General features: G+C 42.0%; 2 pseudogenes; both read right to left on the bottom strand.

The window, feature by feature from the left end:
• Positions 1 to 7,008: 7,008 nt before the first annotated feature.
• On the bottom strand, positions 7,009 to 8,030 carry LOC147880457 (uncharacterized; annotated as a pseudogene).
• A 441-nt stretch (positions 8,031 to 8,471) lies between these two features.
• On the bottom strand, positions 8,472 to 14,442 carry LOC147880458 (uncharacterized; annotated as a pseudogene).
• Between the last annotated feature and the right edge of the window lie 5,155 nt (positions 14,443 to 19,597).

Below are 19,597 nucleotides of genomic sequence, written 5' to 3' on the forward strand. Positions count from 1 at the left end.
CTTTGACACCAGAGATGAGCTCAGAAGGCCCAAAAACTTTGAAACGACTACAAACATGGGTACCTTTAGATGAAACCCCAAAATTCCATTTGGGAAAAAAGTTTCTGACACCCTGTCTTTATAGCTCACTGCGGCAAGCTATTGTTTCAAGCTATTCATGCTTGGCTCAACCACGAATGCAATGATGCTTGGCTACTGCTTGCTTGCCTTTGTAACTTAACAGTGATCTATTGATCCAAGGTATTTATGATGAGATCTTGTCCTCTAATAGAACTAGCTCTATGGTTTCCATTGAGTGTTTCCTATGTTTATGAAATATATTGCCCGGTTTTATTATTATTTATACTTGCATGGTGATATGCAAGAATTATAACTAGCCACTAGCTATAAAATTCACACATATAAATACTTGAAAAACTAACAAACTTGCAAAAAAAATTATTCATAAAATATCAAAACCCTTTAAGGTACATGCTGATATAAGCAAAGACCTTGAAGGTAATCATGACCGCCCAAAGGATGTACCACTGCTTGAAGAGGCACTAAAATCCAATACAAAGTCGCAATAAAGTCCTTAATGAATTGTCTGTCCTTACAAAGGCCATTTGAAGTAGCATCATAGGAAAGCAATAAAGCTAGTAGTGGCTTGTGGCTTCAACATACACAAATAAGAGCTTGCTTGAAGAGAAGAAGCTATGAGTATTACAGGCAAGAGAGCTCAAGAAGACTTGTGAGGGAGAAGCGTCTACTTAAGCTCAAAGGAGGAGGCATGCAATAACAAACTTGAGTGAACAAATTGACTAGAGGGACAGCCTCACTACCACTTACATCATGTGAATAAATAAATAAGCTCTTAGTTGTCTTAGGTCATGATGGTGTGATAGCCCCGACTAAGAGGCAAATAGCAACATAAAATAGACATTGGGAGTGCAAGAGGCCAATGATCTCACTACAACAAGGGAGACATCTTAACATCTTTGAGAGGACTCATGGGCCTATGGGACAAGGTACAATATATAAAAGTGATTCATACAAGCCAACATGGGTTGTGGCAAAGGGCTCTAGCTAAGGCCCTTGTTGAATGCAACTCAAAACTAATACTCAAAATGCAAAGACTAGGAAATCTTAGATGACAAGAGATGGTATCAAGTGTCGTCTATGATCATGGTGCCATGGTAGCTCTTTGATGAGATGTGAAAGATATCATGTATCTCCCTCTATCAAATTGTCTTGTATTGTGGTGGGGGTGTGGTCTCCATCACCTTTATATCAAGCGTGCCATATCGAGAGTGATTCCTGGACTCTGATGTTCCCCTCTAAGTAGGGCTAAGATGGGTTAGGCCTCCAACATGCATGCTTTGGTTGTCCTCTATATCGTGCGTGGTCTCCATGTCTTTAGCTCCGCAGCTTTGTGTCATGTCTTCTTGTTCATCCACCTCAGCCTCATATCAGCTAGCGCCTCCTCCTCCACTCCACTATGTCCAAGGCTTAAATCAAATGCATAGAAATCCATGGCGTGTTAATGTGTTCAAAATATCTCTTTCTCCTATGGCACTATCACCTCCTGCTATCTGATCTGTTCAGTAGGGTCTCTCTATGGCAACACGCATCTTAATCATGTAGAGACCAATGCAAACTTGGTCGTGAAAGTGGATCAACCAAGAGAGTGGCCCAAAACCATCCCACTTGAAAGGAGCTTGAAAGAGGATGGTATTGTCCATGGATCTCATAATAGACTAGGCAAGTACATAGGAAATGCTCCTCTATCTCCACCACCTCTAGTGTCATAGTCTACATATCCAACTGCTCTCTAGGTGTGCATGTGGCTCTCCTTCCCTCGGTCCTCAATCAATGAGATGAGACCCGCATCTATCCAATGGCAATCCTCAACACTGTGAGACTCATCTATTCTTTAGGGGTTGGGGTTTGATAATCATTCCATCCCTTAATACTCTTAGAAAGTGATCCTAATAGAATTGAAGCTTGGAACTCCTAATCTCCACCTAGGTCTATATCGCATAGAGCTAGAGTAGATCCAATCGTATGATGCACTTTATCTCGGCTTGTGAGATATTGGATGTACAAGCATACGAGGCTGTGCTAACCATCTTCTCTACCAGGTGTTTAGATGACTTTAATGCCAGCCTCATGGTCTGTAGCTAGGCAAAGCTCAAACCCTGTGAAGGCATGTCATCGTTCGAAAGATGGCATCTGGAGTGGTCTCATGGTGAACTCTACCTTTACAATTTGACGGGGGACAGAGGGCTTACTCTAGACTTGGATCTTATCTATACCTCTCACATCTTTGCCAATTACTCAAGCCCCAATAAGGATGTTGCATACATGGTTGTCAGTGTCATTAGTGTGTCAAACAACCATCTCTTCCTTGAGGGTTTATAGAAATGTGTCTAGAAGCACTATCGTTCTAGCTGGGTCCATGGCTCCCTAACCTCATGTAAGCTGTGCCGTGGCTAGCCCCTTAGTGAGTGAAGATGTGCTGATGAAGTACTTCCCATGAGGTGTCAAAAATCATAACCTTGGTCTTGCCAAGGTTGATTGTCAAGTCTTTCTCCTTGAATAATACCTTTAGGGCCTCTAGATGTCCCTGTAGGCCTGCCTACTAAAGAGTATATAAGAACTATTCTACGTATAACAATATCTGTATCATCAAATTGGCAAGCAATGATCCATCCTCCTCCTAGGCAATCAATGAAGGTCGTGATATCATCAATGTAGATCCCAAAGAGTGTCAGTGAGAGGGGGAATAATTGCTCCACTTTGATCATGCTTTCAATCCAATTTGATAGGCCTCTAAGGGCACGTACTTTCCCTCTGATTGACTTCATATGGACTCATCACCCCTAGATCATATCTCCTGGGATCTACATCTCCTAAAGGATCCTAATCATGTGCGATCATTAGACTATGTCATCGTCCAAAAGTCTATAAAGCAAAGCATATACTTTTTGGTAGCTCAATTGCAATCCATAGAGTGAAGATGTGATCAATGCTGCCTTTGAAGCCCCCAATGTATCCCAAATCCCATTGTCATTGTGCCTCTACGTAGGAATTTATCTCTCTCTCTAGTACCAATCAGTAAATCTTAGCCAATGTATGACCAATCACGAGGGTGCGGTATTTCCTAGTGTCCATGAGATCTGCTACTTTGTGTATTGGCACAATGGTGGTGGTACTCTGAGTTGGGGGAAGCCATGGCGTATAGCATGATTAAACATTTGTGCTACCAAGACCTCCTGCCCATGTTTTGTTGCTCAATTCATAGACCCTCATGATCTTGGGCTCTATGGTTGTAGAGTTGACATAGTGCAATTTGCACATCTTGTGTAGTGAACAAGACGGATGTGATGGGCCTAGACAGAGAGGACATATCAAGTGGTGCATGGATTGGGAAGGTTAGTGATGGGAATAGGTGGCTTCCCTCGAGAGAGAAGTCCCCATGTAGTAGCGGGGTCAACTCCTTGGAAAGATCAGATGACCTTTCCATCCTATGCGAGAATAAAGCTTGCATCTTATAGTGTGTCAGGCAGTGTGGAATCCATTGTGACTCGATCATTGTCCAGTGTCCCAAAGCTCGCTCTCGTATGAGGTGAGATCTCATCTCTCTACACTCATCATCAAACACACTATGGATTGAGTCATGAGGAATGATTTGGTGGTGGCATTGTGAACCACTGATACAAGAGTGTATGAGGCATGGACAAGGTCTACATCATCTCCAAGGGAGGTAGCTTCATAAGACAAGTGGATCACATAGACCGCATCAAGGGCACAATCAAAGTGGGTTTGGACATGGGTGGGGGAAAGAGGATCCCTGCTTGTGGTTGGCATGGTGTTTAAGATTTTAAGTGCTAGATATCAGTGGTGTACCTCCAACACAAAGGCTAGGGAGCCCATCAATAGTCATGGTGCTTGCTCCCCCTCCATGTGGGAAACAAGTGAGCCCTGTGGGTAATGGGCATCTGTAAAGACCATTGTATATGATCAACTTGTGTAATTTGCCCGCATCTCACGCAAGTGTTGCCCATACCTTGTCACATGTGGTGCATCGTCGTCTGAGGGCCTCACCATTCCATCTATGGTGCTCTAAGGGGATCCAATCCTAAACCTAGTAGACCCACTTGTCTATCCCCTATGCAGTCACCTTGAAGGAGGATTTTTGTCCTCCTAGAGAACTTCATGATATCATCATACGTTGATTCATATGTGTTGTGAATGTTTGAGGTGACCTCATGCGCATAGGCCTCTCTCTCTCTCTCTCTCTCTCTCTCTCTCTCTCTCTCTTATTTCGTGCTCTTTTGTAGGCTGTATTCTTCAAAAAGTGCTCTATGATCTCATTTCTCCTAAAGAGGCTATAAATACCTTGAAATTAAAGGAAAACTTGCAAGAAATTGCTTTAACTCATTACAATAGAAGTAATATAGATGTGTCTTTATGTGTGTATGTGGCCTTAATTGTGCATATTTCCTTTTTGGCTTCTCTTTTTAAACATGCATAAATCCTTTTTTCCAACTAAAAGCAATACTTACACTTGATTGAGATCTAATTTAAATAGAATTCAAATATTGAGATCCATAGAAATTGCTTTAACTCATTGAGGGGATAATTCAAATTAAATGACCAACTGTTAAGAAAGCCACAATGAAGCGAAAGACAATCACAAAGGAAAGTTATTTTTTAAAAAAAGGCAATCACAAAGGGAAAGTTAAAAAAATGAAGACAATCACAAAGGGAAAGTCAAAAAAATGAGAGAGATAGATAGATAGATAAATAGATATTAATGTCTCTAAAAGGCCAAATGGCCTATGAGACTAAAACAGTTGATACATCTGCTAGTGTTATCTCATCAAAGAGAACAACAAAATAAATAAGCTGAAGGATGAGAGCTACTAAAGGTACTTACAGTCAGAGGGATTGCAAGTGACCCAAAACTAATGAAATACCAAGCAAGTATTTACTAAAAGTACCAATTGATCAGCATAGGCAGAAAGCTAATCAATAAAAAGGTTGCACTCTTCTTATGTCAAAAATCCCAATCATGGGCAGCTCTAGGATCTCATAACTCGGTGCCACACGTTTTCAGTGTTTGGCAATGATGGCATGGATCCGATGAAGATATGGGTGCCGGGCACGGGGTCTTGGGGGCCTGGGCCTCTGTGATCTAGATATGGCGATGGCTTGGTCCAAAATCACACCACTAGAGTGTGGCAATCTGCATGTGTGTGATAAGGTGGTGGTGGCGCCAGGGGTTTCTGATGGCGGGGAGGGCATAAAACTAGCTGAGATGCTGGCAGTGAAGAAGTCTCTAAGTGTACTTTGCCTGGGTGGGGTTGGTCTCGGCTGTCTGTCTCCCAAAAAAGTCTCTCTATGTCGCTTGAGCTCTGATAAAAACAAACCCAAGCTTTTTTTATCTTCGTACTCCATCACCCTATGGAGTGGGCCAAATCCCTTTCTGAATAAACTGTGGTATCTTCCTCGGATTTTATAATATACTGTGCATCTGCATACGTAATGCTCCTTTGTCTCCTCCTCCTGCTGGCATAACTAACATATCTGAGATGTTGAGGGGCTGTGTGGGTGTATCTCCCTGTCTCTATTCTCAACTGATGTGATGAGATTTGAATTTGGCCAATAATACTACGTAGCCTGTGAGATAGGTGTGTGTCCATGTATGCTAGCCTGGCTATAAGTTCATCTGGAGATAAATGAAGAAAATGGCTCTGGTACTGTGCCATCTTCTTCCCTAAGGGCTCATGTGGTCTAGTCCAGGCTCTTTCAATCTCCAACTTGACAATATCAGCTCTAATGATCTTGTTTCAATCATGGCGAGACAGGTCTAACTTGGGACATCCAAACTGTATTGAAAGGGTGGGAGTGCATCCATTGTCAACTCATGCTCTACAAACCATCTCTGTAGCTGAGCATACCAGCACCATGTTCGACCCTCCTTTGCTAGCTGCTTGGATGATATCATAGCTAACCATGCATATCTGGAGCCAGGTAGATCTCACAATCTATGTATGCAAGTTACTGCCTAGAACAGAGCCTCAGTCACTAGTGGAGCAGCTACTAATTCAGCTCGTATTATCAGATGTGGTACAGATGACTTGCTCTGGATCATGCGGGCAATCAATGTCACTAATGGCCTTTCCAATCTCCTCCACTCAGTTGCACCCCCTACACTGGGGCCCCATATAGCTGCACCATAAAATAGCATGGGCACCACCAATGTCTCAAACAACCATAATTTTGTGCGTGGCTCTTGGTACTGTACATGTGCACATGTACATGTGCACACTGTCTCTCTAGTGCCCCCAAAGCTGCATAGCCTCTATCCAATTTGGCATCAATCATGGCTCTCAGTGAAAATTGTGGACCAGAAAAGGTCACCCGAGGTACACATAAGATCGTACCTGCTCTACTGTCTCACCTTTGAAAGTGAACTATTCAACTGAGCACGTCACCCAAGCCTGTGTAGTATTAAATACCATCACCTTGGTTTTATCAAGGTTTACTACTTTTATGATGATGTTTGCTCTCCTCTATGAGTGCCCTGAGAGTCAGGATGTGATCTGAAGTGGTATAACCTCGCCTGAAACCTGCCTGCTCTACCGCTTAGTGTCCATGCATTGCTGCCCATCTGCTCAACTCCTTTTCCAAGATGGATCCATATATCTTGGCCAAGCAGTGGCCAATCATGATAGTCGTATAATTGTTGGGCATCATTGAATCTCCACTCTTAAAGAGCGGTTCTTCTATCCTTACCATAAATATACCTGCATCATGGTTTTCATCTGGGATGATGCCAGTTAGAGCTTCTCCGCAGGCACTCAAAAAAAAAGGCCCTGTTTTTGCTGTGCGACCACTATTCTGTGGGTACAATGGTATGCTCTGTCAAACTAGGGGGGAATCCTTCATAAACTGCTCTATTAAACACATGCACAAGAAGCGGTGCCACAATGTCCCATGCGTACATGAAGTGCTCTCCTGCTAATCCATCATGATCCAAAGCCTTTCCATGTCCCAATCTGTCAATGGCATCATTGACCATATGCAATTTGAAGAAAGAGCAATATGTGGGTACGAAATCGGTGGCTGTCCTGGTATATCATATAATGGCTGCACATAGTTGGCCCAAGCTTCTGGTGCTACAATTGATGTACTAGGATGTCTCTCCTGAAACATCCTCCATGCCTTCTTGGTGTTCTATCCCAAGAATAATTGGTAGATCTCTGCCTCCAATATAGCTAAGTAGGCCCATTTCTTCTTCTATATTAGGCGTGAGAAGATGGCCTTGGCTTGCTTGTGTGTCCAAGTGTTTGTAGCAACCTCCTGCTGTAATTGTCTGTGCATCATACGACACTCATCATCATACCAACTATTTTGTGGGGCAGTGCTGCAAGGAGGGGTGGATGATATTATTGTGTGTGGGAATGCATACTGTGCTGACACATGTAATACCTCTGTCAAATCATGGGTGATCTCCTCCAGGGGACCATGAGGGTTTAGCACCATAATTTTGTCCCACACTACATCTCCATACACTGTAGAAGTCTCCTCCATGAATTGGTATTTAGGCTATCTCTAAAACGAAGACCTGACTGCCCCCCTCCAGCATCCTCCTGACACAATAAACCTCAATATAGCATGGTCCGCAGCCACTCCAATGGGTTTGCTAGATACATTGAAATCATGGATCTATGGAATTAGAGACGGCAACCCCATCAAATAATTAGCCGTACTAGCACCTCCTTTTGGGTTCCAGCATGTAAGAGCATCTGAACCCCCGGCCAATAAGACAGACCATTGAAGATAATCAATCCATGGGCACTCCCTAGTGCTAAGAAATGTGTATCATATTCTGTCACATCTCCCAAGTCCTGTGCCAACCTATGCAAACCAACCTCCTCTGCGTTGATCTCTCTGTAGATGGTATCACTCGAGTCATATATTGATGTCTGCCTCAAGTGTGTACGAGCATTAAAGTCCCCCACTAGCAATATCTCCCCCATGCTCGCATATCTCATAATGTCCTCATATAATGGCAAGTACAGCGACTCGCCCTCAGGTGCATACCTCAAGTAGGTAGGTGGAAAGTAGCATGCAGCTACATATAAATCCCTGGGGTCCTCTTTGTCCACTCGGGTCCACATGTATCTGGCTTCTGCATCTCTATGAATGACATGTACTATGTCTCGCAAATCCTCTCTATACAATACTGCTACTCCCCTAGAGCCTCTAGTCCCTCCTGCCATCCATGGCTGTGGTCGGCATACTGATTCCCATCTAAAACCTCTGAGATCTGGAAGTTTCCTCCCCTTGCACTGGTGTGTCTCTGTGTAAATAGCGATATCCGCATGCCTAAAGGAATCCTCAAAATAGACTGCATCTAGCCTCAGAGAACCATTACAGTTCCGTATACTAAACCTTAAAGTCTCAGAGGCCGCATACCGTCACGTGGATCTCCTCTCTGTTATGATAACTCTCCCATCTCTGTACATAGCCCACTTGCCCTATTCCCGGGCTTCAAGCACCTTTGGCATGCATTCCTTCCTATGTGCCACTTGTGCAAGAGTGAGGTCCTCGTCTAAGTAGATCTTCTGACCTTTGAGGGCTATCCTTTTGGACAAAAATGCCTTTTTCCCCCCCATGTCCTCAAATCCTAAAATCAAGGCCTTGGGCCCAGCGGGCGTCATCTTTTCCTACCCGCCATGCAATAGCAATAGGTACACTTTCTGCCCCTATCTTCAATGCTAGTGCCTTCGCATCTTTAGTGGCATCCTCTTTTTGTTCCCAACCCACAATTCTAACATGCAAGATCCGAGCCTTTCTCCTTGCCTCTTCCTCTAATGTGCATTCATGACCTCTATTTTATTAGCTATTACTCCTCTATTTTTCTTGATCACTTCAATCCATGGTGTGTTTTCTTTCATCTCATCGCCCACTTCTTGTGCTTGTTTTTTTGCATATTTAGCCACCTCGGCCCTGTGAAGATAGTGGGAGAGAGGGAAGGAGTCTCACTTGTGGCTTTCTCACATACACAATGGGGGAATACACACACAGGTGGAGGCTGAAAACAGTTTTCCTCTTCTTAGTTGTGAAAGCCAAAAGAACTCAAGTACAAAGAAATAGAAGAACCCTATATGTGGGTCTCAAACCAAACTCAACTAACCAAGGTGGCATACTAACTGAGCCACAAACTAGAGTAGATAAGGATAGCTGTCATCCAGCTATTATTTGTGGGCGGTGTACCAACCGCATCTCCAGCTTCTAACAAGTCGGTGATATAAATGCACAACGGTCACCCTAGCATATCGCGAGTGGAGCTCGATATCTCAACACTCTCCCTGGAGCTCAATCACAATTCTTGCACACCAAGCAAGTCTCTGAACTTGCGTAGCTTCTCTATGCCCAATGCCTTCGTGAATATGTCAGCTACCTGATCCTCTGTGCTGACATAAGCTAGATCAATAAGACCTAGTAAAACCTTCTCCCGCACATAGTGATAATGCACCTCAATGTGCTTTGTTCTAGCATAAAAGACTGGGTTATTTGCCAAGTGTATACTGCTCATGTTGTCACAATAAATGACAACTGGCCCATCTGTAGACTGATGCATATCATAAAGTAGCTTATGCAACCAAGCTACCTCACATGCAGCCATTGCTGCACCCTTGTACTCAGCCTCTGTGCTCGACAAGGCAACTGTAGGTTGTTTCTTGTTGCTCCAAGTGACTATAGTACTCCGAAAAGAGAACACATATCCACTGGCAGATCGTCTATCAGAAATACTACCAGCCCAATCAGCATCAGTGTATCCATGCAACTCTATCTAAACCCCAGCCTCATAAAATAGTCCATACTGCAATGTGGACTTCACATACCTGAGTATGCGTCTAGCTACATCCAAATGCGGTTTCCTTAGAGCCTGCATAAACTGACTTACCAATCCAATAGCATAGCTTAGATCTGGCCTGGTAATAGTCCTATAAATCAAACTTCCTACTATGCGTCTGTACATAGTAGGGTCTTCCAAAAGCTCACCTGCATCTATGCTCAGCTTCACATTCTGCTCCAAAGGAACTGAAATAGACTTACAGCCTATCATCCCATATTTGGGTAGCATGTCCAATCCATACTGCCTCTGCAAGAGCTGTATCCCACTTGGTGATCTAATCACCTCAATGCCCAAGAAATAACATAGCTCTCCCAAATCCTTCATCTCAAACTTCTGCCTCAATAGCATTTTCACATGAAGGATATCTTCATCACTATCACCTGTGATGATCAAATCATCAACATAAATGACAAGCAGCATAATACCTTTCTTTGTTTTTCTCACATAGAGTGAGAAATCTGCCTTGGAAATCTAAAAGCCAATAGTGACAAGGTATTGTCCTATCTTGTCAAACCATGCTCTAGGTGCTTGCTTCAAGCCATACAAGGCTTTCTTCAACCTACAAACAAACTCAGGATGAAGAGCATGGACATAACCTGGTGGTTGCTCCATAAAGACCTCTTCTTGTAAATCACCATGCAAGAAGGCATTCTTTACATCCATCTGATGTAAAGACCATCCCTTTGATGCAGCCATAGCAATGGCTGCTCTTACGGTTGCCATCCTTGCAACCGGACTGAAAGTTTCTTTATAATCAATGCCATATGTTTGTGCATACCCCTTGACAACTAATCTTGCCTTGTATCTATTCACAGAACCATCTGCATTGTGCTTGATCTTATAAACCCACTTACAGCCAATTGCATTCTTGTCTTTAGGCAAAGGCACCAATTCCCATGTAGCATTTGCTTCCAAGGCATCCATTTCTTCATCCATGGCTTTCTCCCATTTTTCATTTCCCATGGCTTGCTCAAAAGAAGTGGGTTCTGGTTCCTGTATCACTTTGACCATATAGGCATAGTGAATGGCTGTAAATCCATCATATTTCAGCCTATCCACAGGATACCTAACCCTGGTAGACCTACGCAAAATAGGCTCACTTCCAGGTGCTCTCAAAACATCCCTGGTCTTCCTTACTCCAGGTGTAACAACAGAAGGAATACCCAACTCATCATCAATGCTCTGTTCTGAGCCACTGGATTCACCATCCACATAAGAGTGACCAGCATTCACATCAAACATGGGCCGATCTACCTTCTCTTTTCCTTTTCGTGATACCTACATACCACTATCTGCATTGCTTTGAGGAGATTCTCCTGATCTTAATCTGCCTGTCCATGGCGAAGTATGTGAACCACTGCTAGAGGACACTGCAGGTCCACTGATATTTTGTGATTGCTGCTGTGAATTCTGTGCAGCATTACCATTTTGTGCATCTACATCAATCATCACATTTACTGGTTTATACCAGCTGCTCATCTCATCAAAAACAACATCTCTGCTCACTGTAAACTTACAAGTAGAAGGGTTATAGCATCTATACCCTTTCTGCTGTAGAGAATAACCAATAAAGATGCACTTCTCAGCTTTTGGATCCAACTTGGACCTCAAATCATCTGGCACATGGACATAGGCAATGCAACCAAAAATTTTCAAATGAGAAATGTCTGGTTTTCTACCAGTATATATCTCCTCTAGTGTCATGCCATGTATTGCTGCGGTGGGAGTCCTGTTCATTGTGTAAACTGCTGTAGCAATTGATTTAGCCCAATAATAATCTGGTAGATCTTTTTCATTTAGCATGGCCCGAGATACCTCTCCAATATGCCTGTTTTTCCTTTCTGCAAGTCCATTTTGCTGTGGGGTATGATTGCATGAATATTGCTGCTTTATGCCATGCTCCTGCAGGAACCTTGCAAACTCATTTGAGAGGTACTCTCCCCCTCCATCTGACCTTAGGCATTTTATTTGCAGGCCTGTTTCTTTTTCAACCATAGCCTTAAAAGCTTTGAAGTGCCCAAACACTTCACCTTTCTTTTTCATAAAATACAGCCAAAGTTTTCTGCTGAAGTCATCAATAAATGTGACAAAATAGCGACAGCCTCCAATAGATACAACTTTAGTAGTCCACACATCAGAGTGGATTAATTCCAATGGCTTTTTACTCTCTTGAACATGCCTAGGAAATGGTTTCCTTGCCTGTTTTCCAAATTGATAGGCTTCACAAACCTTATGCATTTCTGCAACCCTTAATTTAGGCAATCTTGCAACAATATTTTGGGCTTGCATTGATTTAAGTTGCTGTATATTAACATGACCAATGCGTTTATGCCAGATATCAATATCTACAACTACACCAATCCCATGTGCAAACATTGCTGCACTCAATTTAGGCATGTTCGCATCCAACGTAAACATCCTGCCTTTCTTCTTTCCTTTCGCTATCAAGCGACCGTTATTTTCCATATCCTCAACAAAGCATCCATGAGGATTAAATCTAACTTGCAAGCCCTGCTCAACCATTTGACCAACAGAAACCAAGTTCTTGGTGATGTTTGGGACATGAAATACATCTGACAGGTATTTCTTTTTCCCATCCTGCATAAACAAAGGAATTTTACCAATCTGCACAATAGGATGTAAAGTATCATCACCGGTCTCCACAAATCCTGGTTTTTCCATTTTCCTTGCATCCTGCATCCACTCTGCATGACCTGTCATGTGGTTTGACGCACCTGAGTCAACATACCACACATCATTTCATTCTTCTACACTTGTCATAGAATTAGTCATGTGCTGCACCATAAATAGATCTCATTTCTGTCATCACCCTGTCTACTAGAAGATGCATAATTGCCTTGCTGCAATTTTCCATTCATAATGTCATTTTGCTTTTTGTAGCAGTCCTTAGCCATATGACCCATTTTACCACATTAGTAGCATTCAACATTGCTGTTTGCATTTTGGCCTCTCTGCCATCCACCATGACCTCTTTGGCTCCCCCTGCCTCTAGAGTTACCACGTCCTCCTACATAGGACTGGTTTTCTTGAGTTTGTTGCATATTATTCTATTCTACCACGGCCTGCAGATCGGCCTCCTCTACCTCTGCCTCTACCTCTTCCAGCATTTGAGTAGAAGACAATTTCTTTTGAAGTTCCTCCTAAAGAAGATGCACCCCCATTTCTCTGCTCTTCAGAAATTAGAAGAGCAAACAACTCTTCAAAATCACGAAATTTTTCACGGATGGCAATGGATGTCCGGAACTATGCATAATCCTTTCCTAGACCATTCAAGGTCACAGAAACTAGATCATCATTTTCCACTGGTGACCCAATGGAAGCAAGTGCATCTGCAATTTTCTTCACCTTCATGTGGTAGTCATTGATGCTCAAATTTTCTCTCTACACATTATGCAACTCTTGTTTGAGCTGCATTTTCTTGGCTTGCCTATTTGTGCTATACATTTTTGCCAAAGTATCCCATGCCTCCTTTGGCATACTTGCATCCTGAATATGCACAATTATAGAATCCGAAATGCTGATAGACAGCCAGTACATAACTTTTCTGGCTCTCTCATGCCATACTTTAAATGCTTGCATTTCCTATTGATTGGGAACATTAGGAAGAACTGGTTCTTCTTCATTTCCTGTAATGAACTCCCAATAGCCTTTTCCCATAAGGAAATTCGTCATTCTAAACTTCCATGCTTGGAAGTTGTTCTTGTCAAGCTTTTCAGTGACAATCTATGAAAGAGAATCAGACGCCATTACAGAACACTGCAAAATATTCTCTCACTGCGAAAGACACAGCTTTTGGCTCACACAGGAAGATCTGCAAAACTGACGAAAGTGGTATTTGACCACACAGTCACTTCCTAGTGACGATTTGCATCAATAGGCAACAAGCATGATTCTGCAACTCCCAATATCTCTACACACAAGCATACGATGCAATTTCTGCGGTAACTTTTCACCGACCAGCCGCGAGCAGTGGTTGCACAGCAAGAACAGGGCCTTTTTCTGAGTGCCTGCGAAGAACTTCCGCCTTCAAAACGGGCCCCGAAATGGCCTCTGACCGCAAACTAGAGTAGATAAGGATAGCTATCGTCCAGTTATTATTCATGGGCGATGTACCAACCGCATCTCCAGCTAACAAGTCGGTGACATAAATGCACAACGGTCACCCTGGCATATCACGAGTGGAGATTGATATCTCAATAGGCCCAAGTATGCACCTCTTTTTTAACATTTGCTTTCACTTTAACAACACTTGTCTCCACGGCGGCAATTGCCTCCCTACTTTTTTGAGACTCTTTGTCCATGGCCGCAGATACATCATTTTTACAAGCCTCAAGTTGCGATTTCAATTCTGCCATTTCCTTATCTTTTACCGATTCCATGGCCCTTGTCTCAGCATTTACATAATCTTTCATAATTTTATGCATATCCTTTTGTAGCAATACTTGGTGTACTTCCACTTCAGCCCGCAATCTAGATTGCATTTCACACAGTAACTGTGCTTGCATGTTCGCTTTCAGTTCTTGCATTTCAACCTTGAGTTGCTTTTCCATTTCCTTTTTGGCTTTGCATACTTCGGTTTCCATCTACTTCTTTATTTGCTCATACATTACTTTTGCTTGTGTCTGGATTTCTTTTATAATGTCCTCCCGCATGGTGTGCATCTCTGCTCTTACCAATTTGTACATCTCATTATATACTACTTCATCAATCATCTTGGGGGTTTTTCCCAATCTCTTTGAGCTTGGAGAGAGCGTCCATTCTCTGCCTTTCCGGATACAAAACTTGGGGATTTTTAGTAAATTCAGCCTCATTTGCAATCTCTGGTGTGGCATCCCCTTCATTAAGAGCAGCCATGTATGTTTCCATAGCTAGATAGAAAGAGAGAGCATAAACTCCAATAGGTACAACAAACACCGACCTCAACCAAAGAGAAAGAGATGTCGCTGAGGGATTACTCTTACGGCTACTCCACTAGAGTTTCTTCGGGACATGGGAGTCTCTCAAAACTAGGTATCGATTTGCCTCTTGCCAAACGGATCGTTCTTGCCTTCCTTTTATTTCTAAACTTCTCATGGATTTCCTTGCATTTGCAAGGACATTGGCCTGCTTCCACCTGAGAGAGAGAGAGAGAGAGAGAGAGAGAGAGAGAGAGACTCAATGGCAGGGAGGAACATTCGTCGTACCTTGCTCCATGGATGAGTTGGGTGTCTCCTTCTCTGTGCATTTTGCAAAAGCCTCTCCCCCTTTCTAAGTTTCTATCTAGTCTTTGATTTCCTTGGGCGTTTCTCTGTAATAGCTCAGGCTGTCTTAACTATCTATATTTCATCATGGCGGGATCTGTATTTCATCATTTTGCTGGGATTTAACAGTCTATATTTCATCATCATGCTAAGATTGATTATTGATAATGAAAGGCCTTTGAAGGGCTATGCGACTGGTTAGCAACATCAATCAGCTATCACACAGAGAGAGAGAGAGAGAGAGAGAGAGAGAGAGAGAGAGAGAGAGAGAAGGTTTCCTTGGGGTTAAGGTGTGAAATTGTTTTTACTCATTGAGATGATGATTCAAATTGAATGATCAATTTTCAAGAAAGCCATAATGAGGCAAAAAACAATCACAAAGGGGAAACTCTAAAAAACTTAAAGAGAGAGAGACAGAGAGAGACATAAAGAGAGAGAGAGAATACACAAAGAGTGGGAGAATCCTTCAGCTTTACTTGCTACATCTCTAGTGTATATGCTAGAAGTGCAAACATTATGGGTAATGAATACTTGAGTTCTAGGTCTCACACATATGGTGTATGTAATGGGAATGATCCCAAATATTTGGCAATCCTATTGGAGATCAATCGCATCATTGAGATTTAAGGGCTTGATTTGGTGGTGCTATCCAATGTTTGGATTTATTGGTGGCCTACCCATGGGCTTTTGAGTTAGCCTCTCCAGTTAATATGATGTGAAACCAAGGCTTCCATTGTGTTGCCAACAAGGATTCATTTGCTACCAATGGAGCTTGTTTTAGTTCTATGAAGCTCGAGGAAAATCCCTATAACTCCATCTAGTAGAGCAGGAGTGTCTTTGTGGATACTTGGATATTAACAAGGACATACAAAGATTATATACCTCACTTGTAGCTTGAAATATCAAGAAGACTCTTAGTACAATCAAGTAATTCTAGATTTGATAATAGACTACAATAGCTTTCAAATCCAGTTGGTTGCAAAGTTTGGGATAGAATTGATGTCATACTGGCATATGTTGGATTGAGGATCGACAAAATCCATGGAAGAATATGTCTATTGGGTGAATCAAGTGGTACAAAAGAACAAAGTTGGAATAGCCCTTGAGGTTGCAAACATTGTCAAACTTAAATGTTGGTCCAAAGCAAGACCTATAATGCTAGAGGTAGCAATAGAATGCACCATCTAGGGGTATTATGAAATCCAAGAGAAAAGGAATATTGTGACCTATGCCCCAATTGAAAATTATAAGGAGTAGATGGTCACATCAATTTGATGCTTAAGTATATGAACAATCCCCTAGAAGGGACCTTGGATGATGATGTATTCTATAACAATTCTAGAGTTTTTACATAGAAGGCGTGCATAGAGTCAAGACGTAGTTGTCATTTGAACTATATCCAATAATCGAGACAATATAAAAGCTCCAATCTAGTTGCTTCTTTTCAAGATAGGGTCCAGTGGTGGGCTGGCGCATAGGTCTATTTCTCACTTATGCAACTTCTAATTCAAAGGTAACTTTCCTATACCTAGATATTAAGGTAGTATTGATTCCACATGCTCAAGAAAAACCCATCTATGGGCCTTATAAGACCTAGAGTAGATGATGAAAAAGTCAAGGACATGTCCCATTTGACTCAAACTTACATGTTCACCTTGCCTTAACGATGAGTGCCCTTTGATCAATGATGTGGTAGCATGTCAAATATTGGAGTTGGGGATTATTAAGGTCCTTAAATACATCCCCATTGAGCTATTTTTGAACCTAGCATGTGATATTATCTTGGACACTTGGTCCCTAGTTTTAGTTTTGATTTTTGTTTGTCCATATTGGACCAAAAAATGTGCACACATTGAAGCAATTAGATCAGTTCCTTCCTATGTTGGGTGACAAATCATTTTGTAGCCATGTAGATGGCTCACTAGTAGGATCAAACCATGTACATGTCAACCCAAGTAGCCCCTAAAAGCATAGATCTAGGTTGAGTCCGTCCCCCATTTCCCAACTATATGTAAATGCTTTTGTATAACTTTGTTGTGTGCATGTGCTTTTACATTTTGGCTTCCATTTTATTTGTGTACTTTGTGTAGTCTTTGGTGGGAGGTGACTCACATTTCATGGGGATCTAGCCAATACACTGATGAGGTACTCCCTCCAAATGGCTTTAGGTGAAGAGCAATGTGTGCAAGCATCATTCGTCACGGTCCCAACTTGTTGCAATCATGAATCCATAAGAGAAGAAGAGGGAGAGGAGAGGAGAACGGAGAAGGGAGACAAAGAATGCAAGGAGAAGGGGAAGGGGGAAAGAGAACATGGCATTCACAAAAGGCATGAAGAGGAAACAAGAGCAAACTTCAAGAGAAGAAGAGATCTTGGATTCCAATGCGAGCACACAACAAGTGAAGGCCAAGTTCAACTACTTGGACTTTTATACAAGCTTGTTGCAATCATGAATCAATAGGAGAAGAAGAGGGAGAGGAGAGGGGAATGGAGAAGGGAGATAGAGAATGCTAGGAGAAGGGGAAGGGGTAAAGAGAACATGGCATGAAGAGGAAACAAGAGCAAACTTCAAGAGAAATGTGAGCACACAACAATGAAGACCAAGTTCAACTACTTGGACTTTTATACGTGTCACCTTTTGAAGTGAGGGCCAACTCTATTCTCGCTACCACTCTCTTTACTAATTCATTTACAATAATTTTGGGCCCACATCTGGCTCTAGGGCACAATCCTAGCTCTACGGCATCCATCGAATGACATTGCCAACTAATGTGGCTAACATGTCCCACCTACTATTCTCAATCTAGTCCCATGGATCGTGCAAAGGTCATGGTTGTTGGAGGGTTATCATAGAAGATCATTCCTTTTTCTTTATAGGGCTTTAGTGGATCCTTTGTTGTGGAATTGTGCTGGTAGAATGGATATTTTGTCTTGTGATTTGTTGTTTCCATCACTAGATTCTAGTATAATTGGCATTGCATTGCATCAGCAATTGCAATGGCTAGACATTGGGTGGATGAATTGGAGCTGAGTACTTGTGGTCTTTCAAAGAGAGAAGAAGAAGAAGAAAAATCTAAGATGTAAGTTAGTAGGAAGAAGGTATTAGTAGGGGTTGATGTAAGATCCTAGTGGTGTTATTGTTAATGGAGTAAGTATTAGTGTATTATCATGCTCCTCCTTAAGTCCCATATTTGATTTGAGTGGGACTTATATTGGATTCTCATCAGACTATGTCTTTGACATGCCATGTTTGTATGTCTGGAGTTGTGCATGACATTTGTCTTGCTTCTCTACATAGAGATTCATTTTAAATCCATTTTATAGAGTACATTTCATCAAGGGATTTTATTGGAAGTCTCTTTTAGCCCAATAAGGTTGTGGGATGATCTGGAGCTCTATTTGTTTAAGTCATCAAATCTAGACTAGTTTGATAATATACCATACAAACTCCTAAAATGAAGGCTATGGCTGAAGAGGCTTACAACATCTGGGATTCTAGGAAAAGCCTCTAAGTTAAAACTAATAATACATTGGGAGGCTCAAATGATTAAGTGGGTACTAGTGTTAAGTAGTGAAAGGAAAAATAAAAAGTATAAACATAAATAAAAAGACAAGGGAGATTTAGAATTAGCTAATGAATGATGGCATCAGTTAAATGAAGGTGGAAAAAAGTTTGAGGATCATGAGAAACTCATCCAGACCTACAATCAAACTCATCCCTTGAGGTTGTTGGTGTAGGACCACATATTTTTCTATATGTGGAGGAGTGCCTTGGGATGCCAGGGGTTGATATGTCTTGACTAGACCTAGACCTTGATGAAGTCATTAGGGTTGCATATGTTGTTGATAACTAAGAGGAGTAGGAGTTGACTCTATTAATCATTATTCATTAATGTTGGGAAGAGGGGTCATCAAGACATTGAGGGGGACCTTGGTTGGTGAGGAGTTGTTTGCCTTAGTGGCAACATTTTTTTTAGGTCTCCGCTATTTTTCGTTGCAATAGTTATTGTGGATCTAGTCCATTTTTAGGAGTAGGTTCTTATGGCTCTACTATTATGGAGGTGGACTAAATGTCACATTGAAGGAGTGGTTTTGTATTTCCTCATGGGAAAACCCAATATCACTCAATAATGCTAGGAAGAGGTGTTGTCGAGACCTCGAGGGACCTTGGTTGGTAAAAAGTCATCTTGCCTTAGTAGCAGCATTTCTTTTAGATCTTTGTGATTCTCTATCAAAGTAGGTTCTTGTGGATCTAATCCATTTTTAGGACTAGTTCTTGTGGGTCTATTGTTATGGAGGTGGACTAGATGTCACATTGAAGGAGTGGTTTTATATTTTCTCATGATGGAAAAAGTCCTTGCACTATTATTTTCTTGCCATTTGTGGACCTTGCCTTATGTTCTTGTGTCACTCATCCATT

This window comes from Dipteris shenzhenensis, chromosome 32 (assembly GCF_047967505.1).
Source record: "Dipteris shenzhenensis isolate YYH24624 ecotype China chromosome 32, Dip_SZ_1.0, whole genome shotgun sequence".
Taxonomy (NCBI): Eukaryota; Viridiplantae; Streptophyta; class Polypodiopsida; order Gleicheniales; family Dipteridaceae; genus Dipteris; species Dipteris shenzhenensis.